The 18474-nt window shown below is 37.7% G+C and overlaps 1 long non-coding RNA gene across 1 annotated transcript; it reads right to left on the bottom strand.

The window, feature by feature from the left end:
• Positions 1-1440: 1440 nt before the first annotated feature.
• On the bottom strand, positions 1441-16179 carry LOC120411808. Its single transcript, XR_005604356.1, has 4 exons — positions 15957-16179; positions 13723-14020; positions 4090-4219; positions 1441-2192 (listed from the first exon to the last, which is right to left on the bottom strand). It is a non-coding gene; the product is annotated as an uncharacterized LOC120411808 (long non-coding RNA).
• Between the last annotated feature and the right edge of the window lie 2295 nt (positions 16180-18474).

The raw sequence follows: 18474 nt of genomic DNA, 5'->3' as shown, positions 1-18474 counted from the left end.
ATACTTTTGAATTTATTTTTCAAAATACCATTGGATTTTACCACTATAGCAGTTAAGATGAAAGATGTTCTACTGAGTATGGGACTAACTTAATTCAGGTCCCCTTTCTCTTACAAAAGCTTTTTGACCCTGGTTAAGACATTTAGAAATCAATAGGACTGAAGCCTAAATTTCACTGAAAATCTGGAGCTTTTTATTCATCTGTGTTCTTGTTTCCATTTTTTACAATCAGGGTTCCAAATATCTTGAAAAGGATAACAGTGAGCTATAAGAAACAATTAGCTTTTTTTTAGTTTGCAAAATAAATTAAGAAAAATTAGAATTTTTGCTTTTTGATTTTTTTAAATGCTTCTCTTTCAGTGAAAACAATTAATCCCAATCACAAATTATTACAGTCAGAGAGATTACACACAAAGATACTATGAATAGTCAGTAATGTGGGTCACTCCATTTTTTCAGATGCGAGCTATATGAAGAAGAAAGTTATTAGGTAAGATATTGTTCCTTGTCTTTAAACTATTTACAAAATTAAATCTTTGATTTCTTTCTTTCTTTTCTTTCCCCTCTTTTTTTTTTCTTTTTTTTTAAGGTGCCAACTATTGCCTTTCTGCAGGAGATTTATTTCTGCGTCGTTCACAAATATTTTTTGGCCACTCAAGCTGTTTGAATCTAAAAAACCGTTCCTGCTGTGAGTGGCATACTTCTTTGGAAGAAGTCACTATTTCTTTCCTTTTCAGAGTTGCAAGACTCTAGGTGCAAGTCCACACGTTTAAACAGAAATGCTTTCAGGCCTTGTAGCAAAAATAAGTTATTTAGATCTTAACTGCAACACCACAGAGCTGCCATATGCCTTACCCTTTCTGATTTCACAGAATCCATTGGCTGCAGATCTCATGGATGTGGGATCAGTAGGTGTATTCCACTTCCACTGAAGGCACATTTCCATAAATGCACATGCAGCTGCAATTGTTATGTCCAAGGAGATTGCTACTGGGAAATAATGGAGGGTGAAGCCCCACGCTGTACTCTCTTTCTGAAGACTTTTAGAATACTTCAGATGAACTTCACAAAAGCATAGCAGATTACTTTTAATAGAGTAATAAATTACTCTTTCAGCCAGAATGCAGGGCTGAAATAAGCTGTTGGATCTCTGAATACAGAATCCAAACATCACAGGCAACAAAGCCAGCAAGTTACTTGGAAGGATCTGCAGAACACTGGCTCCATGAACCTGTTCAAAGCACCAGTCACAAAATGCTTCTAACAAAAATATAGTACAAAACATTTCCCAGCTCTCTAAGACAAATCAAATACCACATAACCACTATAAATCTAACACTGTCCTGGGTCTTTGAAGTATAAACTTTTTTAGCTTATGGCAACCATTTATACAAAATATCACAAGGCATATGAAACCAAAAATCACCTCAGTCATTTGGAAAAGGTGTAAATCATGGTGAAATATTTGTTTATTTAATCACTACAGTAGGCAGTGAATGACAACAGATCTTGATGATACATCATAGAAGTAAAGGTGCTAATTTTAAAATTACGATTTTTGTACAATGCTAATAAATATCACTGAAATTTGCAGTTATTCTTATTGTGGTTTTATTCAAGAGATAAGACATAATGAGATAATAACAGTCATTCACTTAAAACTCCTTCAAGCTCTAATAAAAAAGCATACTGCAGGATATCACGTTAGAAAGGGCTTCAACTACTTTTTGTTGTCTCACAGTCTTCTGGCGCAGTCTTGTTCTGGAGCAGTTTGCCACAGCAAGCAGAGGAGTCACAGTCATCTGAGAAGAGGACACACTGAGGGCAGATGGAGGTCAACTGTGATATTTTAGGAAGAGGTTGAGCCACAGTGTTCAGATACCGATTCAGTCTTCCCCAAATTACAGTGGTTTCCAGATCCAAAGGTTGGCTTCAGGCTCAATTCTCCTGATTTTGCGTTTTTAAAAACACAGAGTTTAGTGTTCACAGCTTGTGTTGATCTTGTGGGAATACTCAGAGGAGAGCACATAGAGAGAGTTTGCAGTGCAACTGTTCTGTTTCTTCTCCTCCCATATCCACTTAGGAAACTTCCCTTAATATTAAAAGACTTAACATCCATTTCTGAGTGTGAAACTGAAGTTGAGGGTGTGAGGATAGTGATTATAAACAATCATCTCTGCTTTTTCTTTCACCTTTAAGAGAAAATAATGGTATTTTTCATCTGTGCTTCTTTAGGGGGGTGCCTTTCAGGACCTCATGGTTTTGGTAAAGAATTGCTACTGCTGTATAAGCTGAGAAGGTCTAGTCTCAGTCAGAACCCATTAGAACCCCAAACACATCTTCAAAATATGTGTGTTGCAGGGCATCATGAATGCAAATACTTTTTCCTTTAATGCACTTGGGAAACATTCACAAGCCACTTTAAGAAAGGTTATTGGTGATTAGAAAGTGTATATCTTCCCCACCATTTTTTTTTAATATGTAGATCTCTAGACTATCAAGTTGATGTTCATTATCTCTGACTGCCCCTTTCACCTTTCCATGTGGCTTATCCCAGTCCTCTCTTTGATGAGTTTACTGAAATGAACTGTCTTGACTAACTGTGGTGTGAACCATGTGCATTTGAAAAGGGAGAGTAAAACAGGGCTTAAAAAGGACTTTTCAGTGATCTGACAGTGATGCTTGATCTGAAGTTCTCAAATTTGGCTGCTGTTCTGAAAATCTGGAGCGCCCTGCAAACATTGTTGCTTAAGCAGAGCCTTTACCACAAAGGGCTGTCTCAGGGTGTCAGATCCCTATCTGGGGTGTGTTCAGAAGGAGCCGAGAGTCTTTTTTTTTCTCCTTCATCAGGGGGAAGTAAACTTAGATGTTTATAACAAGACACAAGTCACTGGCCCCATACTAAGCACTGTTTGCAGTACATCCTCTTGTCACTGGCTCAATTTTTAAGAATATTTACAAATTATTACACTGTGGCTTGAACTTAACATGCTACCCTAGGTGAGGGATCAACTCTGTCAAACCAACTGCCTCAACTGTGAGCCAGCTGAACACATCTCTTTCCAACAGGACAGGAATTTCTCACGAAAGATGAGAAAGAAGGGCTAGGCTTCTCATGAGAGAGTAACCATTTCAGAGTAACTGTCTTTCTGATTCAGGGCAGGGATTTCAACTACAGTTTAGGATTACTTGCAACCTTATTAGCCCATTTTAACTACCCCTCTTCTGAGATGTTGCCATTTGTACAAATCCTTGGAGTTTCCAGTCCAAAAGTCTATTTTAATCTTCCCTGTATCACAGAAACAGCAAAACACACAAGTAAATAGTGAGGCTGTGGCTCTCAGCAGAAGCAAGCCTCTGAGAAGTAGTAATTCTTACAAAGATGCTAATGTGACCATACTTTCTTAAGGTTTCCAGGTGAGTTTTCTTCCCTGGCTATCACACATTATAAAACAAAGACATTGCTCCTTTTTTTGGGAATAATTCATTATAGTTCTGAGACACTGAGACAGAGATGAAGGAAAAAAGTGCATACCTTCTCTGACCATTAGGATATGTATAAGGGCATATATATAAGAAGTCCAATCCTTAAATTTCAGATGTTTCCCCTGAAAATACTTAATAATGCAAAGTATCCACAAAGGTAGTTGAGACAGTTTGCGTGCAAAAACCCTTGACTGTCCATTCTAATGCCTGACTGACTTCTTTTCCCAAAAAAGGGCTAATGGCTGCTTTTTTTTTTTTTTTAATGGGAAGATCCCTTGTTTTTTTTGACCAGTACTAATTGGAATTGCTCTCCTGGAATACTCATCATTCTGACTCCTCACATTATTTCCAAAGGATACAAACTAAAGTGAACAAACTCAGTTGATATTATTTCTGAAACACAGTTTGAAACACTAGAGTTTAGATATATTGGCAAGAAAATGTCAAGCATTACTTTGTGGGGTACTTTTACTTATAAACCACAGTATACAATAAAATATTAAGAATATCTCTAAATATTTTAAAGAACACTCATACTCTGAAAAATGAGTATAAAACAGCTTTATAGGTACTGTGCTTATATTATCTCATAAATTTGCTTACTTTGTCTCAAAGTGCAATACTTTACATAGATCCACTTTAGAAGCTGCAAACTTCTCCAGCTTCTCCAGAGGCTGCTTGCACATCTAAAAACAGAGCTGCAAGACATGGTTTTCTTCCACAGCTGAGAGCTCTGCAGAGAAAAGAGAAGGTGATATAAACTCCTAGGTCTCACCTCTGTAAGCCTGAAGGTCTGAGGACAGCACATACTTAAGTGCAGCAGGGAGGCACTCAAGGGACTCAGTGTAACTAGCAGGGCATGTTGCCCAAACTGATCAGCCCGAAGGCTGTCCTGCTTTCTGGACTTGAAATCCTGTCCCAGAAGAGCACTGGACCATGGCCTGGGGAGGTACAAGTTTGTGAGGAGCTTGGGTGATTTCTGCACCTCACTCCTGGTGAATATGGACCCACTGCTACATGTGCAATGCACGTTAGTGCTGTCCTGGAGCAGCCACAGTCCCTGCACACGAGCGGATCACATGTGTGCATAGAAATGGACATGCAGCATTTTTACATACAGTCAATTATTTTCCCAATGTATGACCTATTCATTGTCATTTAAGCTTGTAGCATCTCTTAGACAAGAATGTTCCTGAATTAAGCATGTGGTCATGTGAGCTGAATTTACAATTTTCTGTAAATTTCATTTACATAATTAAGAGTCCAATTTATAAATTTATTTGTATTTGTACCTGCATATGGAGAAACACTTGTGCTGTTGCACACGTACTTCTGCCTTTAATTATCTTTGTCTTGTCCATTTGCATACTAATGTTTTCCAGCTATGGCAATTATTTTTAGCCTCCTATTAAAAAATTGAAGCACTAGGTAGAGAGACAATGAGCTGAACATCCTTCAGTCTTCTTCAACATGAGAACATGTCTGACAAAGCAGAAGGTCTGATCCGTCTCAAACTTAGAATGTGCAGAAGCTCTGTATAAGGCATGAGTCTCCACAAAGCTATGCACCCATTCATTCATTGAAGGACCAGACCCAAAATAGATTTAAAATCCTATTTGTACATACCATATATGAAAGCTTTGTTTGTACTTCTTTCCATTTTTAAACGCAATTAAAAATAAAAGACGCTCTTCAGAGAAATGCATACCAGCCTGCAAAATTCCCCTTTCCCAGGGCAGAGGCCAAGAAAGAGACAATGTTTCTTTTCCCCGAAATAGGTTCTGGTTGCACTAAACCAAATCCAGCAAGACAAATGATTGTCTGTGGTCACAGACAGATCAGGACTCTCTTTTGGTAATTTGGCTCAAGATACAGGCAGACAAATTTACTAAATGGAATTTTAGTGCACACATTTAAAAAGTAAAAGCTCTGCAAAGTACATGGCTGAAAGTGGCATTAATTAGAGAGGATGAAAGAGTCAAATAACATACACATACAAAAAATGTACCTGCAATCTATTTTGTGGGAAGTTGCAACTTTGCACTCACATACAGATATTTCAAATGCTAAATTAACGGCCATTAGCCCAAGAGGAAACAAACACACTTTAAAGGTGGAGCATAAGGAGATCAACAAATGACGATGGAAAAACAAGCTGAGGTGTGGGGATACAGGTCATGTTTTTTGAAATAGTACACAGAGAAGTTTCAGAGTTGGGCTTGGTTGCTGAAAGTAGAGGGTGAGTGTGAGACATACATTTTTGAGGGAGTTTTTGCTTACCATAGAGACAAATATGGCTGTGGGCTTAATGGCTTGACAACCAAAGGAAAGCGGTAATGTTGAACAATGGAGTCCCTCTTCTGTGCGGGAGAAGAAAACCTGTTGACCAGCTGATAGCTGGAGTCATGCATTACAAGGAGCTAAATGCTCATAGCTTACAGATTCCTTCCCACAGGGAGCTAGGATATCTCCCACTCTCTCCATCTGTGCACTGTGGCAAGCATGAAAACAGTTCTCTGAAGCTCCTGCCCCTATGCTGAGCCTTCTCAGACTCCTTCTGTCACCACTTGAAATAAGAGTATGCTTTTCCCTTGTTAAAGAAGATTAATCTGCCATGATGTCAGTGACTGAGTGGACTTCATGTATTTGGTCTCAGTCATGGTGTTTTCACCCTAATTGGAGACAATGTTGCTGATTTAGACCATCTGCTGAAAGATGACATCCTTTTGAGGCACTCACAGACCATAAACAATAATGTCTCAATATGCATAGAGATGTTTTACATGTCTTCCCAGCATTTCCGTAGAGAATCTCAAAGCTCTCTGCATACCAGTGTGTTCAGCTTCCCAGAGACTTCAACCAGTGGACAAAACTCCTGCTTTACACACGGCAAGATGAAACCCTGAAGAAGTCAAGAAACCTGAACTCAAGATCACCCAGCAAATCTTTATCAGGATGGGGAATAGAAACCAGGTCACCTTACATGTGGTTCTGCATTTTATTCACTCCCCTGGTGCTCTGACCTCACCATGCTCCATGAACCTCTTCATAACTATATGGGAAATGCAGCTGTTAGTTCAAACATTACCTGTTTGAACTAAAAACACAGCAGCAGATGGAAATACAATAGGTTAATAGCTATTCCAAGAAGCAATCATTTAAGGTACCAAGAAATCACTTCTGTTAACCTTTTCCCTTTGTGACATTTGACCAGTATATATGCAGGTTACAAAGGTCACCCATTATCACCATTTTATGAGACTTGGATTGCCTCTGATCTTTCTTCACATTTTGCATTCAATAGCCTTTACCTGATCCAGCAACTGGTAATATTAACCAGCCACAATAAGTTTTTTTTCCTTTATGAGCCAGGGTCCACGGTCTTAGAGAAAGTATAATGTAGCTTTCTTTGCAGTTAGATACTTGTTCTTAGAATCTTATACCAATTTTATGGCAAAATCTTCTTGCCCTACATCTTTGATTCAGCCTCAATTTCATATGTGTTTTTAGAGTTTGATATTACGTTACTAAATATATTTTGGGTGTTCTTTAGTTTTTTTCAGTTATGCATGTTTTGCTGATATATCCCTTTACTGTCAAACTAACCTGCCTGTTGTGCTCCTTGTGTCAGTCCCAGACTTTTACAGCTTCTCCTTCATCAAAAGCTTAGCATAGATCTGTGTGCTATCTAATAGAGTTGTAAAATATTGGGGTGTGTCTGGCTTATCAAGTCCTTTTGAGATTCAGGCAATCAGCACTGCTAACATCCCAGCCTGATCTGTATGCCTTCAAGGACAAGAGTAACTCCTGAAATAATTTTCCAGTGTGATATAACAAAGAACCCTTAGGGGAGAAAGGGTGTGTTTTGATCTAAATTCACATCATACAGGAAGTTTTACAGAGAAAAAGGAATGTGGTGATGATTTAATTATCCTCTTCAAAGCAAAAAGCATGTTATTAGCAGGAGGTTGTGACTCAGAGGTTTTTACTTGGTTTGAGTTCTTATTAGCAGTTTTGAAACAAGGGAGATTGATTGATTCTTGTTCAGTCATTAAACTCGTTAATTTACAAAGATTCATTGCACTGGTGTTAATTTGAGAGTTGCAGGAAGTTGCAGAAAGAAATTGAATATGGTGCAGATAATGTTATTTCTTAAAGGATGATCATCCATTCCCTATAAGGCATCCTTTGAACCACATTTTGGAGGCTTTTCTCTTCTTTTAACATGTCTAACTAATGAAGGGGGACAGACACGGGTGCTCACCTCCTGACCCAAAGCATTTTGTAAAATTGTCTCCAGAAGCTGTTACTCCAAGAAATAACATTTTGACATCTAGATGTTTTATTGCTGTTATTTCTGCCATGGGAAAACAAACACTAGACTAGACTGTTCCAGCTTTAACAGTGCAACCTAAGGATATTGTGGGATTATCTTTCTCTGAGTTAGGTCATACCCAATACAATTTCTTTGTGAGATGTCCTATCAGCAATAAAAGATGTGAATACAGGGTCTGTCATGCAGGAAGATATTGAGCTCCTTCACAAGGCTAAAGCAAACTAAGATGTGGACTACAGGAGATTAAAATAAAAATATTATTTCAGCTTCTACCCTAAATCAAAACCAAAGAGAATCAGCAAGTGTGTATGGTAAAACACATCAGATTAAACCATCTTCCCCACTGACAACTGCCTGTAATTTATTACAGCCTTACTTCACAATGTTTAGTACAAACTATTAGGATTTAAGCAACAGGCAGTGATTATGAATATCTCAGTTGAGATCTGTTTGCCAGAGAACAAGTGCTCAGTGCTTTATATAAAAATGTAACACCTTTAAAATATCTTCATCTGGTTACAAACTAGCAAATGTCCCCTGTTCCCTACTAAGGTTTGTTTCAGGAAATATTGGCTGTGGTGTGACAGTTAAGATGCCCATGATGAAAAGAGTCTGATCCCTGTTACACTCTTAATGGATTAGTATCTTGTTGGTTGAGGCAACACTTCTCCTCTCCTGTCCTTGATGCCAAAAGGTTAGGTAAGAGCACAGGAGGTCAACTCTGTTACTTTTTATGGAGGCAGAAAATGGCATAAAATGAAAATAATTTCCTGTGAAAGCTGAGGACATTCCTTCATTAGATTTGTTTCCTGTGCTAGGTCATATGGCTTTTTTTTTCCTTTCTTTCTTTCTTTTTTTTTTTTTTTAAACATGCATTTGCTGGTTTCCTGTGCCCCAAGGGCTTTAGTGATCTGCTTTTATGAGACCAGGCCCACCAATGCTGTTTTTTATGATAAAAATGAATTAACTAAGTGAATCAAAACCATCAGAGGCGTGCTTGATAAGGGACAACAGGTGATATGTGTTTGATAGAGGCTAAGTTACTTAGGTTATGAAAAACGGAGTTATTACAAACCCACATTCTAAATCGCCACCTCACCTCAGTACCTCACAACAACAGGTGACACATCCTCTCCCAAACAGCACCAGCTGGACTTCAAACAATTCTTGTTAGTCAACTCCCTCTTTTTTCACTATTGAACATAAAATGTCTAGCAATAATAAGATCCAGAGATCTTTTATATTTTTTTCACCCTCATAAAAGCTGATGTTGCCTGGCAGGAAGGAACAGCTGGTCACCTCTTTCCCTGGCTCTGGTGGAATGCAGAGCGAAATGGTGTCCTTCGTTCCCACTGCCAACAGACCTAAATCCCAGGCAAATTATCAGGAGAGTCCCAGAGATTCACACTAAACACAGCATGTGCTAGACCAGCACAAAGGAAGGAGATGAGGCAATATGACAGATCATGCTGGCTGGCTGATTTCTCTGCAATATCACAGCTAAAGATCACTCTTTCCTATTTTTTTGTGCCCTTAAGAAAAAACACAGCAAAGATGAGCAAGTAAAAATGTGTAAATGGGCACTACCTCCAAGAGATAAAATCTTGTGGTTATAATAAATGGTTGGTTCCTCACCCTCAGAAAGGCAAATTGAATATTAAGCTGTATTAGGAAAGGAATAGGGAGCAAACCATTCCTACTGTAAAATACACCTGCATTCTAGTGATAGGGCTCAACTTAGGATGCTTTCCTTCACTCTCTCCCCTCCACCTTCAGGAAGGATGTAGTAGAACTAGGAAAGTTTTTAAGAAGGACAAGGGTAATCAGAGGCATGAAATATTTTCCATATGAGGAGCAAATAAATAGACCGGGACTTTTCAACCTGGAAGAAGAAGGTGAGTGAAAGGAGATATGCAAAAGCATGAATGACATGGAGAAGGTGAATAGGAAATTATTGTTTGCTGTCTCTTCCAGTACAAGAACTAGTACATCAACAAACCAGGCAGCAGGTTTGTAAACCAAAAGGTGATTTTTCTTCAACCAGACACAAAGAACTTCTTGTCCCCTGGAAATTGTAGATGCTGGGAGCTTTCATGGTTTCCAAAAGTGATTGGAAAAAATCATGAGAAGAAAAAGGAACAGATAATTTTTTATTAAACACAGAGTCATGACTATCCATCTCAGCCACAGAGTTGGTCTAACCTGATTCAGCTGTTCGTGTGCTCTCATGCTGTGTTCTCCGAGAGGGGATTATGAGATTTCTTGTAGCTCACCTCTAAGTATGGACTATTTTGATTCTGACTGGATTTTAAGCTCAAAAACCTTTGCCCAGTTCAAGCAACAATTTTGTCTGAATATGTGTTTATTAAAGACTGGAAAAGAAAAGACATCCCCAGGAATTCATGTGGAATGAAATACTCTGTCAATGCAAGTGGCTGTAGGTAATCTTGAAACCCTGAGTAATTACACCAAGACTCTGTGTATAAGACTTCATTGATTTTAGTGCATGAATACATACAGAACTGCTTCCTAAGAATTTTAAATTGATTGTGTCAGGCATATCATACAAACCCAAGGACTCTGGGAAATGTTTGCCTTACTCATATTTTTCTTGCTCAGTAGGCTAAAAATACACTGTCTGAAGTAGTGCCTCTGAGGTATTTCATTCCTTTTAACTTCACACACCTTACCCACCATCTGAACTCTTGAACAAAAGCTGCTGTAGAACTCAGATCATTATTTTGTGTCCTACTGTACATTAAGTAAGTTCACTTCTTACTCAAGAAACACAAGACCTGCAATCTTGTCACTATTTTTGTTTAGTAGCTCTTTTTCTTCCCTCTGAGTGCTTTAGTGGTATACAGAAAATATTTTAAAGCAGTGCTTAATGAACTGCTTTCCTTCCATAATTTTGATGGACAGGCCATAAGGACACAGAGTGGTCGGAAGCAGAAGAGTCTGTATGTTGTCTTTAGCCAGCAAATACTAAGAGCCCCCACAAGGAATTTCAATATGACATATTACTTTGTTACCCAAGGAAGAGGCCTCAAAGGACAATGCATTTTGTTGCTAACAGATCACTTCTTATTCCTACCAGTCCAATTCAAGATATTTCTGTACAGTGGTCAGCTGTTTGTGTCATTTTTGACAGCAAACTGTAATACCTTAATTTTCTAGAATTGTTGTCCCAAAGGGAGGTGACATTGAAATACAAATTATGTTACAAGCTGAACAGGGAAACTGCAATAACATTGAGAGTTAAAGCAAAGTGAAGATATATTAAATAACAACTCAAGTACTGCTATAATGGTGTTAACCACTACCTTCCAGAAAGCAGTCAGAGTGGGTCAAAAGAAGTGAGTAAATAAACTCATGGCTAAACTGAATATGATTAAAATTACTGGATATTAGTAAACAGCAAATATATCACAAGAAAAGAATAATTTGGATATGAAGCTGATATAAGGCTATGATGCAGAAGATCAGTTGTTTAAAATGGTCTATTTATGATGAAAAAGAATGGAATTCCAGTGGAAAGAGCAGGATGGAACTGGGCAGGGATATGAAACTAAGTACTTCATGGCACGCTGCTTTCAAGTAATGAAAGGAAACCTATGAAAGACAGAGACACAAATCTCCATTTAGAGATTTAATCATAGGTAGGGAAGAGTTACTAGGGTATAATAAAGAAGACAAATATGGTGGAGCAGTTATTATCCTTCCCAGTCCCAGCAGTGGACCTACAGGTGCCTTCTTAACTGGAATTTTCATCTAACCATAAACAACTTCAAGGTGACCTATTCTGCAGGTTTTTGCTAGAGAAAACATTAGGGTTTTGCTTCCAAAATGTGGTGAATGAAATTTGTAGCTATATTACATATTATTGACGAAAATAACATCTCGAGCAATCTGCACTTCTCTAAAGATAGAATTTCATGAATGTAACCATGCACATACATCTGTGGATAATTTACATCATCAGGTAGTTCACCACAAAAATTCATTAAAGAAATAATAATAGTATGAAGTAGTGTTAGCACATTTAAAATAATTACTTGATGAATAAATAGTTCCATAATTTAACATAATTTTAGAAAATGACAGAGCAATCCAAAATTTCAACCATACATATCAAAATAGAGTCAATTCTCTTGTTTCAAAGCATATGCTGGATTTTGTCATTGAGAAGACCTCAGCCTTTGCCAGCTGCATCATACTCACAGTTGGCATTTGGAGACAGAGAAAAGTTTCATCAGTTTAATTTCCTGAAGTGTTGGCATGATCTTCAATTTTGAATTCAGCCTGCATGAATTCAGCAGCATTGGGGAAGTTTTTTATTTTTTTGTTTTTATTTTGTTTAACAGACAGGCATTTAATCTCTGGCAACACAAGTTTTCTGCAATTCTCCTAATTTTTTTTGCTGCAAGTTTTTTTTGTTGGTTCTTCTCATTTTTCATCAAAAATGATTCAAAGCTATAAATTACTGTTTGTGACACGGCTGTAGTAATTTTATCTGGCCTCTAGAAATGGTGAGTCTAATTCCAATTCAGAGAGGTTTTCTGTAATCTTTTTCACTAGCCAAGGTGAGAAAATTTTGCAAATAAAAGCCTCCAATACTAGTTTTCAATGTCATTTTACACCTTTTTTTTTTTTTTTTGTGGTAACTGTGGAAAAATCCTTTTGGCAAAGTTTCAAGAGGCATAACTTCATGCTTTTAAAGAGGTTTTTTTTTTTAATTAGAACAACTTGAAACTAACAGTTTTCTGATGAATGGTGGTAGAAATAATCATGCCCCTTGCATCTGCTTCATCAGCTGCTTTTCTTACAGGGTTGTCAAACACAGGGGAATTCATCAATGGGGTACAAACTGCTTTCTGCAAGATCTGAGTTCATAGTTAGGTCAGTGAAATATGAAGAAAAGCTCATCATTTTTCTAAGGAGACATCAGGCATCTCCTTGCCCGAGGTTTTACAGGTATTCTTGGATGACTTCAATTTCATCAGCATATGCACTAATTTGGGCCACCTTTAAAGTTGCTGATTTGTATTTTTTTAGGAGCTCATCTGAACAGGTGCTGTTACAATTCAAGTATTGTTCAGCTGAATTGTAGCTACACACCTTTTCATCTGAAAGGTGAAAATGTCTCCAAAGTACTCTTCTGGCAGAAACATTTCCTTGGGATGATGTGTGCAAAGGAGTTTTTTCTCTCCACTCCCTGCGGTGAGAACACCACTTGCCTGTGCTAAATTCGTGTTTCCTTATTGTAAGGCACAGGCTACAGCTTCTACCTTGAATTCAACCATAGAAATTTAGCATGCTTTTCTAATGTCATTGAAACCACTGCATCCTGCTCTCAAATAGCTGGATGGTATTCATTAACAACTTGTGTGTCTCTCTATAGTTGCCACTTTCCCTGGGTGAGGTAATGTTGTATAGGCAGTAGGAGGGGGACAGAGAAGTGTATTTCAGCAATAAGAGGCAGGAATACAGTGCAAGGAAGGGCTCAGGCCAGAGAAAAGTGATCCTGCTCTTGTGTAAATCCCTCCTTCCTGGGGCAACTGCTGTGTCAGAGTCCTTCATTTTTTCTTGGAGGTTCTGTGCTACAGGGAAAGCGAAAGATATAATGGTGGATCTCAGGGGCAGAGAAGAAAATTACATGGAGTAAGAGGCAGCTAATGGCTGTGCTTAGCTTACATTTGTACTATTCTTTCATTCCATGGAAACATCATGACTGGCTTTTTTTATAATTCTTTTATTTTTATATTGCATGTTGTAATCTTGAAAGTACGTTACGTGTGAAAGAGGTTCTCCCTTTGTTTGTTTTAGCAGCAATGCTGTTATCAATGCATGTGAACCCTTGATTCCTTCACTATGAGAGAGACTAATTGCTCTGCACTCACCTTCTTCATCAGTCAGTTCTTTGTAGATCATGTAAAAGGTTTCTGTGCTGTTATCATGCCCAGACAAGCTTTTTCTCACTGGACTTGTGGTAGGTGAAGTTTCCTCAATTGATGGTTGATGTGGGGAAACTGCCACATGCTCACACATATCCATGCAAAAGGAATAGATTAAGCATGTCAAATCAATTATTACTCACTTACAACTCCTTGGTACTTCTCAGAAGGTTGAGGGATTCTAGTAGCCATGGTGGGATTTAGACTTCTCCTCTTAAGCAATTTGCCCACTTCTCATATGAGGCTTAGAAGAAGAAGGAAACATTTTGTTGGAGGGTAAACAATAATTCCACTGTCTACAATAAATGACTCCAGTCAGCAGTGCCAAGGTTCATTCCTGATCCAGTAATGAGAAGTGCTCAAAACTCTGGCAGTGGAAATTCCAAAATGTTATTTTTACCTCAGGCTTTTAAGGAAATGAGGCTTGTTTGATCATACTCTGTGTGCGCGCATGTGTCTATCTATCCATCTGACCTTTCCTAATAATGTTTGAGGTCTTTGTCTAATTTCAAGAAAATATGATGAAGAAGTAGAAATCACAAGCAGTGTTAAGTACCAAAAAGCGTCAGAAAAGTAAGTGGTTCCATAAAAAAGGGATGTTTGGTGTCTCCATCGAGGGAAGGGCAAATATATTTTACAAGCTATCAGAAAGGGCTGCTGAAAGACAGGCTATATTAGCTCTTTTCCACCTTGAATGACTGCTTTTATTTCAGTTTTCTTTTTCCACTTAACTTTTGCCCATAGGCTTTTTTTGTAACCATTACATGTAAGAGTGGTCTGCATACTGCAGACACTCAGCCAGAGCATCCCATGGGAAAAGCGCTCAGTCTGAGCAGCTCAGTTCTATAGACCTTCAGTTTGTGGCAAAAGGGAGCTTCTGGCCTGTGTTGCTTACAATGCTGAGAGTTCTTTTCTGATTCAGCATCCTAATACATTGTTGAAGAAGTTAAGCCTGGAAAATGCCAGTGGAAAGCCATATGGCAGGGTTGTCAAAAGAAAATATTTAAATGTCAAAAGTTGAGCCATGAGAAAATATGAGATTTGTTGAAATATCTCAAGGCTATGTTGCATTTTGCTTTCTTATACCTGTGATTTGTCATAACACACTAAAAATAAAATACCTACCACACAAATTCAATAACCAGAATATATCTATCTATATCTATATCTATATCTATATCTATATCTATCTATCTATATTTATGTCTATACAGGAATACCAGCTGAATGATTAGGCAGGTGGTATTTTCCCATTATAATTTTTGTTAAAATTTCTGAAATTTAATCTAAAACCTCTGAAGGTTCCTGTTGTAGCAGTTTTACTCCAGAAGATATGGAAAGCAATCCATTGCTGGTGTCAGAAGAATTCCACTTCACCGAGTTTGTTCCTTAAAACCATTTAGCTTACTTCTGATAACTTTTGAATCAGTGCTACACTGATATTGATATCAAGCCCAAATAAACCACATTAACATATTTGGTCCACTTAGAATTATTACTTTTAAACAGCAACTAAATTAGCAAAGAATCCTGAAACACAAATATGAACAAAAGTATCTTATTAACTAGAACTAAGTAAATCATTACAATACATTGATAAGAAAAGGTTAGGGTGCTAATTGTAAAAATACAGAAGAGGTAGAAACAATAATATAGGAATTGTTGTAAAAGGGTAAGTCTGAAGTATTTAGAGTGGTTAAAAGACCACACTACAGAGTAAACATCTATTTTTTAAATGGGAAGAGTGGAGAAGAAAACAGTTGGGAAATTAATCTTTGAAAACTTTTTCTGTCTATAATGAAAGAATAATTTGTAAATCTTACTGGTTTTTACTATATTTCTTTTAAAATCAATACCAAAGCATACTTAAAAAGTAGATTTTCTTATTTTAAAAGGACCAATTAAAGGTCTGCTTATGAGATAATATTTTCAATTTATCAGAATAAAGTTTTTCATTGACCTGAAGTGAACACATATTTTTGCATGTTATTCTGTAAAAGAATTTTTCAAGATTCTGTTTTGGTTCTATTTTCCCCTTGGTTGGAAAATCCATTTGCTGACCAGCTATACAAAATAGTCACGAAAGCAACATTTTTCTGTCAAGCAAATTCTTCCTTGTATTTTGAGCAATGATATACTAATCTTTCGTGTCTTATGGAGATGATGCATAAAATATTTACCATGCACTTAGTGTACATCATTTCTTTCAACTCAGGATGAGTAGTCCTAAACTTTGATTGCTTCTGTTTAGCACCCACTGTGGATTAGTGAGCAATTTGCAAAGTGGGAGTCAGCAGGTACAGGAGTAACCTAAGAAGTAGGAGAAGAGTGTCCTGTTCCAATTCAATCTGCTGGGAAGGCTGGACAAGTCCTTTTGTTAATCTCTGCACAGTCCCTGCCCCAGATCTGGAAAACAAAAGTAATGCGACCTTGTTAGCAATGTAGTTTGAGACTGATGGATAAAACTGTTACCTAAGAGATAGATAATAATAACTGTTTATTGCTGACCCTGTTTAGAAAATGAGGGAAATACACAAGAGTGCCTGTGGTCACAAAACAGGATAGGGGCTGGGACTGGAGTGTAAGATTTATATTTGTAATACCCTATGTCTCATTTTCTCATGTTTTGAAAGAATAGTTTAGGCAATATTAAATATTCTAGTATATGTAAATGGTTTCTCAGATTATAAAAATAATTATTTTATTTTCCTATCAGGTCTCATATCTTTCATGTATGATCTTCAAATTCAGACTGTCATTTTTTTGTATCTTGATCTATGCCATGAGATTTAATAATAATACATCCATCAAGGAAAACAATAATACAATCTAGAGCATTCATGTTCTGCAGTGGTCTGGAAGTTAAACCTGGCAAATGAATCTAAATGCCTCAAGATGGTGACCATCAGGGGCCCTGCCATTCAGCTGTAAGTGGGATCTGTGTGCTATGATAAGTGAAGCAGAGGTGTGTGAAGAACAGCAGTTGTAAGTGATCTTCTCCTCCTTTCATGGACTTTCCCTCAGAAAACACCACTGGTCAGGAGGCATTGACATCCCCACGTGTAACTGCCTTTTCGCCCTCTATAGTTAATGGACCAAAGCAGGGACTCTTCCAGAAGGGGATTTTAAGCAGATATTAGATTAGGTGCCCTGAATTGTCTTCCAGGGATGTTGTTTTGTCTTTGCTGACCAGAGATGAAGTCAGAGAAGACTAGTTGGAGGAATAAGCCATCTCTGATGCCAAAATTCAGCAAAATTCCTTTCTTTTCCCACTTTTCTTGTATCTGTAACTCACAGTTAATTCACAGTGCTGACACTATACTTCCCATGCAAGCCCATCCTAAGAACAGCCTAAGCAACTTTTATGGAAGGTAACACAGAAGAAACTGCAATTTTAGCATTCCCTGCATGGACACTTACTGGGAATGGCTATGCCAGTGAATACCTAGAGCAGCATGACCTCTTTGCAGAAAAGAAACATGCATCTTAATTTGTACTGCAACCAGAATCTTTAAAAACATTTATAATTCTTTTTTTCCATCATAATAACCTGAAACAGTCAGTCAGTTCACCTAGTTGGTTTCTCATCTAGAGGACACATTATTCTGTCAAAGCAAGTTTGAAAGGATTTGTGTTTGATTTCAGTTCAGATTGAACCTTGTGGCAGGATCCAAGACAACCACATGGAATAGATGGCACTCATCTTCACTTAGCACTCTTGAAGTGTTATCCTTCTAAGGCATGATCAAATCATCCAGTAAAGGGGAACAGAAGACAGATGGGTTTTCTTTCCACTGAAATCAGGGATGACTCTAAACAGTGGGAACATCTCATCAGTGACGCTTGCTTTGACCCTAGCCTGCAGCTTTGATATGAATATCTCAGCTATTCCTTCCTGCAGGGAGTAAGAGATAAAATTTGCAAGCTGGGAGGAGGGTGATGTGTGTCTGACTTTGGAAAAATAACTGAAAACAACTTTTCCTTTTGTTGCATTGAAGATACACTAAAAGACAGAATGTGCCTATATGCCTCATGAACATACCTTAAATCTCTTCTCCCTCCCATAGTTTTCCCAAATTGAGCAATGGCTTCAAGAATTATCTTCTCAGCTTTCCAGAATTTGCGGTGTGTTTCATTTTGTTTAAAAAACTAGGGCAAACCCAGGGAAATGACTTCAGCTGTGTGGTGAGAATTGCTAGCTGCTAACTGAACCACAGAGTACTGCTGGGAAATTTCATGCTTGCATCTGATAACCATTTTATGGGAATGTGTGCTGACCCACAGCTGTGGCTCTCCACAAAATACTGGGAGCATGAGTCCTCTTCTACCAAACATACTTTAGGGTCTATTCTTAGCCTCTTTTTTTTTTTTTTTTTTTTTTTTTGTAGCAGACTCGTTCTTTTCTAAACACTGAGATTAAGTGGAAGAAAAAAATCCTCGACAATGTTTCTTGTGTTTAATTGTGTCTTTAAATGGTTTGTAAATGGAGGTAGCTCTGTTAACCACAGGTCTGGTGTGAGTTGGTTAAGGACTGAACTAATTGTATTTATTGATTTATATTTCCACATCTGTAACTTCTGGTGAATGGCTATTAATTTCAGTTATGGCATTTATCAACTCAGATTGTACAAAAATTTAAGGAAAGAAAAAACTAACCTGCCTTTACTACAAATATCTCAGTGATATTAAGACAGATGT

The sequence above is a fragment of the Corvus cornix genome, chromosome 2 (genome assembly GCF_000738735.6).
Source record: "Corvus cornix cornix isolate S_Up_H32 chromosome 2, ASM73873v5, whole genome shotgun sequence".
NCBI classification, from domain to species: domain Eukaryota; kingdom Metazoa; phylum Chordata; class Aves; order Passeriformes; family Corvidae; genus Corvus; species Corvus cornix.
This window is presented reverse-complemented; position numbering and strand designations above follow the sequence as displayed.